Raw genomic sequence first — 15,906 nt, 5'->3', positions numbered from 1 at the left:
GGTGATTAAAACATTAGGACTGTCTGATCAACTATCACAGCCAAGGAGAGCCTAAAAAGACATGATGACGAAATGTAACATGGTACCCTACAACAAGAGCAACAAAAAAATCCAAACAGACCAAAAAACAGTATTGTGTGAAAATCTGAAAGATTATGGACTTTAGTTAATAATAATGTATCAACACTGGTTAATTAGTTGTAACAAATACACAATACTAATGTCACCTAAGATATAATGTAATAGGAGAGACTAGATGTACGGTATACGGGAAATCTGCAATTTTTATTAAATCTAAAACTGTTATAAAACAAAAAGTTTATTTTTAAAAAGCAGTGGGGAGCTGTTTCCATGTGCAGGTAAACCCTGACTTGATCCTTTCAGGATCATGAAGTTGTGTAGTCCCCGCTTCCACATAAACTCTCTGCTCATTTTGAGTTTAATAAGAAATTGAAGAGGTGAAGGCCTGTTCTAGGAGGCTCAGTGAGTAAACAGGATTATAAGGATCTCCTTTAGGGACCTGAAGTGTGCTCTGCTTTTAACCCAGGCCTGCTCAGCCAAGCCTTCCCTCTGGACTCTCCATCTCACCTCAGTCTTCCTCTTCAAGAACAACTCAAATGTAAATGCAATTATTAGCTTGGTATTTTACTTGCATACAACCAGGAATAATGCACACATTCATTTCATCTATGAAAGGCAGAAACAGGATTTAAACACTAAAAAGAGGAAAGAAGAGTAAACTACCAGCTTTTGAAATAGCAAATTCTGTTTTCTTATTCTTGAGCCATTTGCTGGTTTCCTGGCAGCCACCACTAGTTGGGGTATCCTGCCCTTGGGCAACTAGGTGGGTTATCAAAGGAAGCAGTTAGGTTGTTTGTTGCTCTGGAAAACCTTTGGAGTTTAACTATGTGGTACACGTGACAGGCTGCTTCTGCACTATGTCTTTCAGTGTCCTTTTTAGCATTTCCATCTTAGTGATTCCAAACCTTCATCTTTTCCCTCACAAAAGTTCTCTCCCTTCCCTGCCTCAGTACAACTTTATGTATCCTCTCTCTCAAACACGAAACCCCACTTCCTTCTTAAGATGCTGTAATCATCTTACGCTTTTGCTGACATCCTGAAGTATTTCTGTATGCTTCCTTTACGTCCTCTCAAACTTTTGGTAAAAAGGTTTCCCTCTTATTGAAATGCACGCTATTGTTTACTATCTGTGTTACTAAAAACCTAACCTGTAAGTCTAGAATTAGCTCTGCCCACATCCCCTTCATTATCATGGGAGTCCCCTCTACTTAGTTTCAATATCAATTCTGTGTGTGAAAACACTAGCGTTGCTGTACGGCACGGGGAGCTCAGCTTGGTGCTCCGTGTTGACCAAGCGGGGTGGGGTGGGGAGTAAGGATGAGAGGGAGACTCAGGAGGGAGGGGACGAAAAGTGGAAAGTGTTAAGTCATTCAGTTGTGTCTTACTCTTTGTGATCCCATGGACCAGGCTCCTCTGTGTGAGGGATTCTCCAGGCAAGAATACTGGAGTGGGTTGCCATTTCCTTCTCTGGGGGATCTTTCCAACCCAGAGATCAAACCCAGGCCTCCTGCATTGCAGGTGGATTCTTCACCATCGGGGCCACCAGGGAAACCCAGGGAAAGGATATATGTATACTTATAGCTGATTCACATTGAATGGCAGAAACCAACACAACATTGTAAAGCAATTATCTTCCAATTAAAAAAAAATACTAGCACTGTATCACGTTTACAGTCTGGGAGCATAATTTCAGGAGTCAGCATTTATTCTTTTATACCTTGAGATCCTGGTTTCACTTAATTAATTACAGGTAGATTTTTCTATCTTTTCAGAGCAAGCTGAACTAATGATTTCTCTTTGCAATATAATTTACAGTTGTTTGTATGCTTTCTAATGATCCTCTGCCCTCTTCTCCAAGGAGGGAGGGAAAGCTGTGTGTGTGACTGTGTGTGCACACACTTGTGGGAGTTTATTCTTGTTTTTTAATTTACAATGACTGCTTCCAGTCAGGGCTTTTGATTCTTACTGGAGTCTTCATTTCTCATTTCTGTTTTGAATTTTTCAAAAGTGCTTTTCTACTCTTAAATGTTATACTTCTGACTTTCTAGATATCTTTTTTTTTTTTTTGCTAAAGTAAAAAGTCACTACAATTTATACTCTGATTTTTTTAGGCTTTTCCAAATTTCACAAAATGAAATAAGCAGTGTAAATGTGTTGTCATTTTCAAAAATTTAGTATCAATTCTGCAAGAGGGAACTTGTTAGAAATTTTAAGTCCCAAGTTTAACAAAGTTCAAAAGCAACACAAGGATGGAAATAGTCTGTAGTATGTGCTTTCCAATATGGTATCCACTGTCCACACATAGCTATCGAGCCCGTGAAATGTAGCTAGTGCAACTGGGAAGTTGGAGTTTTAATTTTATTTAGTTTTAATTAATTTAAATATGAGTGGCTACCATTGTAGCTCTAAGGCCGGCAGATACTCTTTTGTACCTTCACTGGGTGCTTTATTACATTTTATTACAGCATGACTTAGTTCCTTCATCCAAAAAATAAATTGAAAACATTAAAAAAAAACAACTATGTGGATTAAAGTTTGTTGATATTATATGGTTGATTGCCTCCCAAAGACAGGATGCATCAATGCAGACAGAATGACTTTTCTTCCAAAATAACTGAACTACACTGATGTCTGTCATAAAAGATAACACAGTTTACTACTTGTATTAGTTTACTATTGTTTCTGGAACAAACACCAAAAATTTAGTGGGATGAAACAACACAGATTTACTTTCTACAGTTTTGAAAGTCAGAAGTCTGAAATGAGTTTTCCTGCATTAAAATCAAAGTGTCAGTGGGCCTGCACACCTTCTAGAAACTCTAGGGGAAAACTTTCTTGACTTGTGGCCCCTTCCTCCATCTTCAAAACCAGCAGTATATTTCTGACTACACTGTCTGACTCTGTTTCACCTGTTTCATCTGCAGTGTAGTTTTGACTAAACTGTCTGACTCTGTTTCACCTGCCTCCCTTTGTAAAGACATACAGATGGCTAACAAACACATGAAAAGATGCTCAACATCACTCATTATGAGAGACATGCAAATCAAAACCACAATGAGGTACCATTTCACGCCCGTCAGAATGGCTGCTATCCAAAAGTCTACAAGCAATAAATGCTGGAGAGGGTGTGGAGAAAAAGGAACCCTCTTACACTGTTGGTGGGAATGCAAACTAGTACAGCCACTATGGAGAACAATGAGGAGATTCCTCAAAAAACTGGAAATAGAACTGCCATATGACCCAGCAATCCCACTGCTGGGCATACACACTGAGGAAACCAGACTTGAAAGAGCTACGTGTACCCCAATGTTCATCACAGCACTGTTTATAATAGCCAGGACAGGGAAGCAGCCTAGATGCCCATCAGCAGACGAATGGATGAGGAAGCTGTGGTACATATACATAATGGAATATTACTCAGCCATTAAAAAAATACATTAGAATCAGTTCTAATGAGGTGGATGAAACTGAAGCCTATTATACAGAGTGAAGTAAGCCAGAAAGAAAAACACCAATACAGTATACTAACACATATATATGGAATTTAGTAAATCGGTAAAGATAACTCTGTATGGGAGACAGCAAAAGAGACACAGATATATAGAACAGTATTATGGACTCTATGGGAGAGGGTGAGGGCGGGATGATATGGGAGAATGCCACTGAAGCATGTAAATTATCATATGTGAAACGAATCGCCAGTCCAGGTTCGATGCATGATACAGGGTGCTCGGGGCTGGTGCACTGGGATGACCCAGAGGGATGGGATGGGGAGGGAAGTGGGAGGGGGGTTCTGGAAGGGGAACACATGTACCCCCATGGTGGATTCATGTCAATGTATGGCAAAACAAATACAATATTGTAAAGTTAAAAAATAGATAAATAAACCAATTAAAAAAAAAGAATACTTTTGGTGAGATTGAGCCACATGATAACCTCAAGATTCTTAATCCCATTTTCAAAGTCTTTTGTTTTTTTTTTGCCATTTAAGGTACCAGATTCACAGGCACCAGGTATTAAGGTATCTTTGGGGAACCACTATTCTGTCGGTCACACGAGTATAATAAACATATTGCCTAAGAATTGAATGATAATGACTTCTGAGGTGTGAATTTTGAAAAGTGGTTCTTTCTAGGGTTGCCCATGACTGAAATTTATCCTGTGGTGGGCATGACCCAGTTACCCTGGTCTATCATCTTAACAACTACATCCAGGTATGGTCACTAGGTATCTGCAGGGACATTCAAAGACTTCCCTCATAGCAGGAAAACCCAGGTCCTGAGAATAGTAAATGTAGTTTAGATATACGTACGCTATGGATGGATGTAGATAGCATCTCCTCATTATTCATTTCTGAGCTTAGGTATCTCTTCCTTCCATGATCTTCCTGATCATGGCCCAGGATTGAGTTAGATGCCAAATGTATCTGCAGCACCCCTGCATTTACCCTACTTTAATGCATTTTATTCCATATCGTAACTGATCATTTACCTGAACTTTGTAAGAAAACCTATATCCTCTCCTAAAGTAGTTTTTCCCCCCTGTTCTCTATATATCAGTAAATGTAACTTTTAGTGCCTGGTCACTTCAAGTCAGAGGCCTGAAAGGTTCTGAGGCCTCTCTCTGCTCACCACTACTTGTCATACATCATTAGGTACAACCAATACTATCTTCTCTATGTCTCTGAAACTCATCTACTTCTTTCCAATGCCATTTCTGTATAAAGTTAACAATTCTGATAATTATTGCAACAGCCTCTAACTAGTCTCCTCTTGCCTCCCTCATGTGATCTTCCAACAGAAGAAATAGGATCCTAATCTCAGCCCCATCACGGCCCCTACCTTCCCCAAATTCAATTGTTCCCCTTTCCTTTTATGGCAAAAAAAAAAAATCATTAAAAGGTTTATAAGGCCTTGTTTTGCTAAGCCCTCCATCCTAGACTCCTGATTTGTTTTCACTATGACAGTTGAAAATATAACGTAATGACTGCAGAGTGCAAGGCTCTAGAATTAGAATTCTGGTTCATCTTAGTGCAAGTCTGGTGATTTGACAAGTTCCTTCCTTCTGTGATTCACTTATACCATGTGTTACATTAGGATAATAATAGACTCTACTTAGTTGGCTCATGAGAACACATAAAAAGGCCTCACTATACATTCTCATGTACTTTTAAATGCTCAATTAATTACGTTGTAATTATTAGTACTATTATTCTTAGTTACAGGTGTCTCAGTTTGCATTCCTCCAAAATTTGAGCTTCAAATAAGGGTTCCAGTGTAAATAGTTTATTTGGGATGTGATCCCACCCAATAACCACCTGGAGAGCAGAGAAGTCAAATAGGGAAGGACACCACTAAAAAATGATGTTAACAAGCAGGTCATCATTATAGGGAAGTAAACTTCACCTCACTGTGAACATGCCTTATGGGCACTTTACCCAAGGAATAGGAAGCCAGGTCTTAACCTCCAACTTGCATTTCCTCTTTTTTCAGGTCTGTTTCCAAGAACATCAACAACCAAACACTTCTGGCCCGTTTCACTCACAGATCAAACATGCTCTGCTAGTCCAACAAAGCCTTCAGGCCAGAGTTCTAGACACTTGAAACAGGCAAGACATGCACATGATCTGGCAGTCAGGGCATATGTAGCAGATAGCATCTGCTCAAACAGGTCAGAGAACTGAGGCTCAATGAGGCAAATGACTTATCCAAGATCATTACTACAAAGTATTTGAGTCAGGATTTGAAGCCATGGACATTTAACTCCAGAATACTTGAAGTTTTCACTAAATGATGGTAGTTATCAGGTTAGCGGTAGAGACTAGAGAGAAGTAAGGCTAAATATGAGGCAATCAGTCAAAGAAGCTGGGGAGAAATGAAGACAGCGAGCCAGGCTGGTCATTATAGTTCAATAATCGGCCACTGTCGGGAGCAGATATTCAAGAAATATCCTTATCTACCAGCTTCCCATTTGGTACGTGTTTGCCAGGGGGAGCATTACATTAGAGTATATTTTGGTATGAATTACATCATGCATCATAAAATACATATTATATTAAGATTACGATTTGATTATGACAGTATGATTTTGGAATCTACTTTCTTACACTTAACTGCTTTTCATATTCTAACTATTTAAGATGTTAGATTAATGCTCAGACTTGATTCTGAATCTTGTGTATCTAATCAAATACATATCCTTTGGAAAAATCATTTGATCTACTAATTCCTTAATTTAATTTTCCATAAATGGTTCTCATATAAATATGTACCTTATATAGAAGACGTAATAACTAATATGAGGATTCATTGAAAGTGACTAGTATATGGCAGAAAGCAACACAATATTGTAAAGTAATTATTCTTCAATTAAAAATAAATGAATTAAAAAAATCGAAACAAAAAAGTGATTAGTATAAGGAATTTGAAAAACAGACTTAATAAACATCAAAAACGTAAAGAGCAGATCTAAAGTGAGAAAACATGGCAAACATGAACAACAGGACAATGCAGAGCAAACATGCAACATTCCCAATAGCGAAGAAAAGACCATAAATAAATTCTAATAGAGTAGAGGATATATATGCCGAAATAAAGGGAGACTTAAGTCTGTATTTTAAAACAATCAGCATGTTTTCGTGTTCCAGGAATAATTAACAGAGCTCAAAATAAAACTATACTCTGTAAAAATGTTCACAACTGACGGATAAGGGACAAATTCTGAGAGCATACTTTCAGAAAAGCAATGGGAAATGTCAGGCTCACCCTTGAATTATGTCTATTTCATCAAAGACAAGAAAGACTGTAGATGAGAAATCCACAGGATTCAGACGGGGCTCCTGGATAAAAAGAGAATCCCTTCCATTCCCCAGGGCTGGAGCTCATCTTGCCCTGTCTCCTTACTTTGCGGGTGAGCCACCACCTGGGCCTGACCTGAGAATTCTGAAAAGCAGAGAATATTTAACAAGACGAAAGAGCTGGAGGGCTTTCCTGGTGGCTCAGACAGTAAAGAATCCACCTGCAATATGGGAGACCTGGGTTTGATCCTTGGAAGATCCCCTGGAGGAGGGCATGGCAACCCACTCCAGTATTCTTGCCTGGAGAATCCCCATGGCCAGAGGAGCCTGGCGGGCTAGATAGAGTCCATGGGGTTGCAAAGAGTCAGACATGACTGAGCGACTAAGTTCAGCACAAAGAGCTGGAGAGGAAAGAGCCTCGTGGGACACCCCAGTCAGTTGGGCATGTGACAGGCCTGTTTCTAGGACTGTGGGAAGAGAGCAGCCATCAAGCACATCTGGCCCCTGGAAATGACCTGGAAAAGGAGGGAACAACAGAAGGCCTTGGGAGGCATGGGGCCAACAAGCCTGGGTTGGGACCATTGAGGGTCCCACTTGCCAATGACCACTGAGTGGCCTCAGGCAGCCGTTGTACCTCCCTGGGCCATGGTTTCGTCTTCCCAATATTCCCACTGCTTCCACAGTATAATGTTTCCAAATTCCTGACCAATATCATAGAATTAGGAAATAGAGGCAAGATGTATGCCATTGCTCAAGGTTATGGCTAAGAAGTAAAGTGCCTGGCTGCAAACCCAGGCTCTGCTCCCCACCTGTCATCCTCCTACCCAGGCTAAAAGGCCCAGCTCCTGCCCTGACTCAGCCCCTCAGGACAGAGGACAGATTTACTCTCAGGTGGTTTCCCTAAATTAATCCTTAACACAACACCTTCTCCCTACTCCTCCCAATCACCTCGAGAGCTCCCTGAGGGCAGAACAATGTACTGTTTCCTCACTCAACCCACCACTGAGCCCTCAGTGGAATGGCTCTGTATTGATTAGCTCAGTTCAGTTCAGTCGCTCAGTCGTGTCCGACTCTTTGCGACCCCATGAACCGCAGCACGCCAGGCCTCCCTCTCAATCACCAACTCCCGGAGTCCACCCAAACCCATGTCCATCGAGTCGGTGATACCATCCAACCATCTCATCCTCTGTCGTCCCCTTCTCCTCCTGCCCTCAATCTTTCCCAGCATCAGGGTCTTTTCCAATGAGTCAGCTCTTCGCATCAGGTGGCCAAAGTATTGGAGTTTCAGCTTCAACATCAGTCCTTCCAATGAACACCCAGGACTGATGCAACTATTTCCTTGAAAAATAATTAAAACCAAGTGGGCAATGGTAGCCTCAACTGTTAGGTTGGCAAGTGATGCCTTGGTTATTTCTGGAATAATTAATGACTGTGCTTGTCTAATCTTACTAGAGGTGTTAGGAGCAGGAAAAGGTGGGAAGTTACTGTATCTGTCCCATGAGGGACGTGGAGGGTTATTTTTATAAATTGGGCCTCAGAATCCCAGAGCGTTTGCTGAGACACCCCCTTCTTCCCTGCTGGGCAGCTTCAAGATGGCAGACAGTTCTGGTTAACCTCCCCCTGAGGAGACAACTCTGAACACATTTTCCTCATACTCAGGCCCACACATCTCCACATACAAGCACTTTTGACTGTCCTTGACAGCCAAACCCATGGGGTAAAAAAGACAAGAAAGATTGTATTATAGGACTTCCCAGGTGGCTCAGTGGTAAAGAATCTGCCTGCCAGTGCAGGAGTCACAGGAGATACCAGTTCCATTCCTGGGTCAGGACAATCCCCTGGAGAAGGAAACGGAAACCCACTCCAGTATTCTTGCCTGGAGAATCTCATGGACAGAGGAGCCTGGCAGGCTACAGTCCATGGGGTCACACAGAGTTGGACACGACTTAGCAACTGAGCATAGCACAAGGCTGTATTAGTTTCGATAATTTTCCCTGCAAATTACAGGAGTCATGACTTAACAAGTTATAAACAATAAATAATATATATAAAATGATAGAAAGTCCATAGATAAGTTAGCTCATTCATTAATTCACTCATCTCATCGAAGACCCACATAATTTCAAATCTTCTTTGCTATTGTCAATGTTGGCTTGATTATTGGTTTACATGCAAAATGGCTGGCTGTCAGTGGATATACAGACAAGATGATATTCAGAAGAATAAAATGCTCTTATTGGCATTCTATCTTAGGAGGAAAAATATCTTCCCCAGGAGTCTCCAGTAAATTCCATTTATGAATTTTTAGAATTGATTCCCATGCTGAGTTCTGAACCAATCCCCAGTAATAGCAGTACGATCATTATAGATGAATATGGAGCTCAGGATAGGCTCAACATCCCCTCAGCCATTTGGCTAGGAGGAAAGAGAAAGGAAGGATGAGATAAATGATCAGTATCAGGGTCAGAGAAGAGATAGCAATGGATACTAGGAAGGCAACTCACAGTGTGCACTGCAAAGGCAATGCAGTAAAAAAGGAGCAGATTCTAAGTAAATTCGAAGGGAAAATGCTGTGACCCAGAAACTCGATACTTAGGCAACTTTCCATTCATATGTAATATTTTCTAAAGTTTTCAAGTAGGCAAGGACTCAGAAGATCCAACAACAAAGACAATCCTTAGAAACTTGGTGAATTCAAAAGTCAGCCCAACTGAATTACTGAAATACATAAGTACTGATGATGAGTCCTGAATTCAGTTAAAAATAATGAAATTCAAATTACTATTTTACTTATTGTAAAATCATATTCCATATTAAAACTCCTAAAGAGAAGTTACAAAATTGAACTAAAATAAACTGAAAAATTCCAGAATGTACTATAGTTGACAAGAGAAAATGAAGTATAAGAATACCAGGAGGCGGGGCTAAGATGGCGGAGGAATAGGACGGGGAGACCACTCTCTCGTCCACAAATTTATCGAAAGAACATCCGAACGCTGACCAAACTTCACAAAACTACTTCTGAAGGCTGGCTGAGGACGTCATGCTTCCACAAAAACAGCGCATTATCTTCAAAAGAGGTAGGAGAAATTATAAAAGATAAAAAGAGAGACAAAAGAGTTAGGGACGGAGACCCGTCCCGGGGAGGGAGTCGTAAAAGAGGAGGAATTTCCAAGCACCAGGAAACCCTCTCACCGGCGGGTGTGGGGGAGGATTTCTTATCTCGGAGGGCAACGTAACTGGGAGGAAAAAATAAATAAAATCCACAGATTACGGTGCCTAAAGCAACTCCCAGCAAAGAACCCCAGACGCTCGCATCATCCGCCACCAGCAAGTGGGGGCTGAACGGAGAGGAGCCGGCTGCACTGCCTAGGGTAAGGACCGGGCCCGAGTGCCCCGAGGGCAATCTGAGGGAGCTAACGTGAGATAGTAACCTAAACTGTGGGACAGCCAGAGAGAGAGAACTATCCCGCAAAAAGCCGAACTCTAAGGCACTGCCGGCCCGCTCACAGAACAAAGGACTGAGCGATACCAGAGGAGAGCTAGCCGGCTGCGGACCGCCCCATCCCCCACCGGACACAGCGGGCAGGCGGGGCCCGCCAGAGCCGGAAAGGGGCAAACTCGGCTCCAGAGAGGGCACCCCCTACCAAACTGCAAACAGGCTCCCAGTTTCTAAGCAAAGACTGCCTGAGATCCCGGAGGGTCGACAGCCGCCGGGAGGGTCGCAGCCAGAGACCAGCTCCCCAGAACCGACACAAAGCACACCGGAGCCGGGCACGCCCGTAAACCGAGGCGGGGACCAGGGAGGTGATAAGCCGCACCGCCCCAACAGGGGAGAGCGCGCTCGCCAAACTCCTGGCCGCCTGAGCAGCTCCGACCGGGAACGGCACAAGCCGCGGGCGAAACCGAGTCTGCGCCTTTGTGGAGTAACCGGGAGCCTGAACCTGAGCGGCTTAGACCTGGGAAGTGCACGCAGCTCAGGGCCCGCTCCCCGGCCGAGTAACCTGAAGCCTGAGCAGGGTAGACGGGGAAAGCACACACGCCGTGAGCGGGGGCGAACCCAGTGCGGCCGAGACACTGCGAGCTTACCACACACACGCCAGATTTGCAGTGTTCCTTCCTCCCCACAGCACGATTGAACAAGCGAACCTAAAGAGATCACCTCCACCGCTTTGTTGCAGGGCGGAAATTAGATACTGAAGAGATCTCCAAACAGAAGCCAAATAAACAGAGGGAAGCGCTTTGGAAGGGACAGGCCAACAGATTAAAATCCCTGTAGTTAATACCGACTGCATTGAAAAGGACCTATAGATCTTGAAAAGTATCAGCAGGAATAAGGATCTATCGGAAACTGAGCAGATCCCACACTGCTCACAACAGCTCCAGAGAAAGTCCGAGATATATATATTTTTTACTATTATTATTATTTTTTTTAATTTTTTTTAATTAAAAAAAAATTTTTTTCTCTTCTTTCCTTTTTCTTCAAGTCCTCTATTACACCTTTAACTTTCATTTTCATAACCCACTATTAACTTGCAAAAAAAAAAACCCTATTTTTGAAGCAAACTACATACATATATCTTATACCTTCTGTGTTTTCTTTTTTTAATGTTTTTTTTCCTGTTTTACTTTTTTTTTACTGTTTCTTTTTTTACTGTTTTACTGTTTTTTTTTCTTTTTACACTGTTTCCTTTTTTCTTTTTTTTTATATTGTAAGTTTTATAAGAGTCTAACCTCTACTCTAGATTTTTAATCTTTGTTTTACATATTTGATATCAATTTTGTACATTTAAGAACCCAATCTTTAGGACCCATTTTTACTCAGGAGTGTGATCACTGGCCTGATCACTCTCTCCTCCTATTGATGCTCTTTCTTCTCCCCCAGGGAACCTCTATCTCCCACCCTCCTCCTTCTCTTCTCAACCCAATTCTGTGAATCTCTGAGGGTGTTCTGGGTACCGGAGAACACTTCAGGAACAGGATACTGCCCAGATCTCTCTCTCCCCTCTTGATTCCTCCCTTTCTACTCATGCTCACCTCTATTACCTTCCTCCCCCCTCTCTATGTATCTCTGTGAACCACTCTGAGGGTTCCAAACTGTGGAAAGCACAGAGGGAAGTGCTTACTGGCTAGATTGCTCTCTCCACATTTGAATTCCCCTCTTCCCCTCCTGGTCACCTCAACCCCCCCCCCCACCTCATCTCTCCATGTAACTCAGTGAACCTTTCTGGGTATCCCTCACTGTGGAGAATCTTTTCACCATTAACCTAAAAGTTTTATTATTGAGGCTGTATGGAAGGAGAAGTCTTGAGGCTACTGCAAGAATAAGACTGAAAGCCAGGGGAAACATTAATTAATAAGAGACTATCCAATAGCCTCCATAAATACACTGAAACCAAGCTCCACCCAAGAGCCAATAAGTTCCAGAGCAAGACATACCACGCAAATTCTCCAGCAACGCAGGAACATAGACCTGAGCATCAATATACAGGCTGCCCAGAGGCACACCAAATCCATAGACATCTCAAAAATTAATACTGGTCACTCCATTGCACTCTAGAGAGCAGAAATCCAGCTCCACCCACCAGAACACCGACACAAGCTCCCCCAACCAGGAAGCCTTGACAAGCCACCTGTCCAACCCCAACCGCAGTGAGGAACCTCCACAATAAAGAGGAACTTCATACTACCAGAATACAGAAGGGCCATGCCTAACACAGCAATCTAAACAAGATGAAAAGGCAGAGAAATACTCAGCAAGTAAAGGAAAATGAGAAATGCCCACAAAGCCAAACAAAAGAGGAGGAGATAGGGAATCTATCTGAAAAAGAATTTAGAATAATGATAATAAAAATGATCCAAAATCTTGAAAGCAAAATGGAGTTACAGATAAATAGCCTGGAGACAAAGATTGAGAAGATGCAAGAAATGTTTATCAAGGACTTAGAAGAAATAAAAAGGAGTCAATATAGAATGAATAATGAAATAAAGGAGATAAAAGACACTCTGGAGGGAACCAACAGTAGAATAACGGAGGCAGAAGATAGGATAAGTGAGGTAGAAGATAGAATGATGGAAATAAACGAAGCAGAGAGGAAAAAAGAAAAAAGAATCAAAAGAAATGAGGAAAACCTCCGGGACCTCTGGGACAATATGAAACGCCCCAACATTCGAATCATAGGAGTCCCAGAAGAAGAAGATAAAAGGAAAGGCCATGAAAAAATACTCGAGGAGATAATAGTTGAAAATTTCCCTAAAATGAGGAAAGAAATAGTCACAGAAGTCCAAGAAACCCAGAGAGTTCCAAACAGGATAAACCCAAGGCGAAACACCCCAAGACACATATTAATCAAATTAACAAAGATCAAACACAAAGAACAAATATTAAAAGCAGCAAGGGAAAAACAACAAATAACACACAAGGGGATCCCCATAAGGATAACAGCTGATCTCTCAATAGAAACCCTTCAGGCTAGAAGGGAATGGCAGGACATACTTAAAGTAATGAAAGAGAATAATCTACAACCCAGATTACTGTACCCAGCAAGGATCTCATTCAGATATGAAGGAGAATTCAAAAGCTTTACAGACAAGCAAGAGCTGAGGGAATTCAGCACCACCAAACCAGCTCTCCAGCAAATGCTAAAGGATCTTCTCTAAACAGGAAACACAGAAAGGATGTTTCAACACAAACTCAAAACAACAAAGTAAATGGCAACGGGATCATACTTATCAATAATTACCTTAAATGTAAATGGGTTGAATGCCCCAACCAAAAGACAAAGGCTTGCTGAATGGATACAAAAACAAGACCCCTATATATGCTGTCTACAAGAGACCCACCTCAAAACTAGGGACACACACAGGCTGAAAGTGAAGGGATGGAAAAACATATTTCATGCAAACGGAGACCAAAAGAAAGCAGGAGTCGCAATACTCATTTCAGATAAAATAGACTTTAAAATAAAGGATGTGAAAAGGGACAAAGAAGGACACTACATAAAGATCAAAGGATCAATCCAAGAAGAAGACGTAACAATCATAAATATATATGCACCCAACATAGGAGCACCACAATATATAAGGCAAATACTAACAAGTATGAAAGGGGAAATTAACAATAACAAAATAATAGTGGGAGACTTTAATACTCCACTCACGCATATGGATAGATCAACTAAACAGAAAATTAACAAGGAAACACAAACTTTAAATGATACAATAGACAAATTAGATTTAATTGATATTTACAGGACTTTCCACCCCAAAACAATCAATTTTACCTTTTTCTCAAGTGCACATGGAACTTTCTCCAGGATAGATCACATCCTGGGCCATAAATCTAGCCTTGGAAATTCAAAAAAATTGAAATCATCCCAGCCATCTTCTCTGACCACAATGCAGTAAGATTAGACCTCAATTACAGGAAAAAAACTATTAAAAATTCCAACATATGGAGGCTAAACAACACGCTTCTGAATAACCAACAAATCACAGAAGAAATCAAAAAAGAAATAAAATTATGCATAGAAACGAATGAAAATGAAAACACAACAACCAAAAACCTATGGGACACTGTAAAAGCAATACTAAGGGGAAGGTTCATAGCAATACAGGCGTACCTCAAGAAACAAGAAAAAAAATCAAATAAATCAACTAACTTTACACCTAAAGCAACTAGAGAAGGAAGAAATGAAAAACGCCAGGGTCAGTAGAAGGAAAGAAATCTTAAAAATTAGGGCAGAAATAAATGCAAAAGAAACAAAAGAGACCATAGCAAAAATCAACAAAACTAAAAGCTGGTTTTTCGAGAAGATAAACAAAATTGACAAGCCATTAGCCAGACTCATCAAGAAACAAAGGGAGAAGAATCAGATCAACAAAATTAGAAATGAAAATGGAGAGATCACAACAGACTCCACAGAAATACAAAGGATCATAAGAGACTACTACCAACAGCTATATGCCAATAAGATGGACAACTTGGAAGAAATGGACAAATTCTTAGAAAAGTATAACTTTCCAAAACTGAACCAGGAAGAAATAAAAGATCTTAACAGACCCATCACAAGCACGGAAATCGAAACTGTAATCAGAAATCTTCCAGCAAACAAAAGCCCAGGACCAGACGGCTTCACAGCGGAATTCTACCAAAAATTTAGAGAAGAGCTAACACCTATCCTACTCAAACTCTTCCAGAAAATTGCAGAAGATGGTAAACTTCCAAACTCATTCTATGAGGCCACCATCACCCTAATTCCAAAACCAGACAAAGATGTCACAAAAAAGGAAAACTACAGGCCAATATCACTGATGAACATAGATGCAAAAATCCTTAATAAAATTCTAGCAAACAGAATCCAACATCATATTAAAAAGATCATACATCATGACCAAGTGGGCTTTATCCCAGGAATGCAAGGTTTTTTTAACATCTGCAAATCAATCAATGTAATACACCACATTAACAAATTGAAAGAAAAAAACCATATGGTTATCTCAATAGATGCAGAAAAAGCCTTTGACAAAATTCAGCATCCATTTATGATAAAAACCCTCCAGAAAGCAGGAATAGAAGGAACATATCTCAACATAATAAAAGCTATATATGACAAACCCACAGCAAACATTATCCTCAATGGTGAAAAATTGAAAGCATTTCCCCTAAAGTCAGGAACAAGGCAAGGATGCCCACTTTCACCACTACTGTTCAACATAGTTTTGGAAGTTTTGGCCACAGCAATCAGAGAAGAAAAAGAAATAACAGGAATCCAGATTGCAAAAGAAGAAGTAAAACTCTCACTGTTTGCAGATGACATGATCCTCTACATAGAAAACCCTAAAGACTCTACTAGAAAATTACTAGAGTTGATCAATGAATATAGTAAAGTTGCAGGATATAAAATTAACACACAGAAATCCCTTGCATTCCTATACTCCAATAATGAGAAAACAGAAAGAGAAATTAAGGAAACAATACCATTCACCATTGCAACAAAAAGAATAAAATACTTAGGAATATATCTACC

General features: G+C 40.8%; 2 protein-coding genes across 3 annotated transcripts in view; one reads left to right on the top strand and one right to left on the bottom strand.

Annotated features, from left to right (window-relative positions):
- The window catches only part of LOC145536209 (uncharacterized), a 122,431-nt gene that overhangs the window by 37,081 nt on the left and 69,444 nt on the right, over positions 1 to 15,906 (bottom strand). The window lies entirely within an intron of this gene.
- The window catches only part of LOC145536206 (melanoma-associated antigen B18-like), a 63,872-nt gene that overhangs the window by 3,483 nt on the left and 44,483 nt on the right, over positions 1 to 15,906 (top strand). The window contains exon 1 of one of the 2 annotated variants that reach the window (XM_081565059.1): positions 9,336 to 9,957. The exons of the other annotated variant lie outside the window; for it this stretch is intronic. The gene's annotated coding sequence lies outside the window, so the exon portion shown is untranslated. Of the gene's footprint in view, positions 1 to 9,335; positions 9,958 to 15,906 lie in introns of those variants that run through there. 2 annotated transcript variants of the gene reach the window in all.

Source organism: Giraffa tippelskirchi, chromosome X (assembly GCF_054371585.1).
Source record: "Giraffa tippelskirchi isolate mGirTip1 chromosome X, T2T-mGirTip1v1.2.pri, whole genome shotgun sequence".
Taxonomy (NCBI): domain Eukaryota; kingdom Metazoa; phylum Chordata; class Mammalia; order Artiodactyla; family Giraffidae; genus Giraffa; species Giraffa tippelskirchi.
This window is presented reverse-complemented; position numbering and strand designations above follow the sequence as displayed.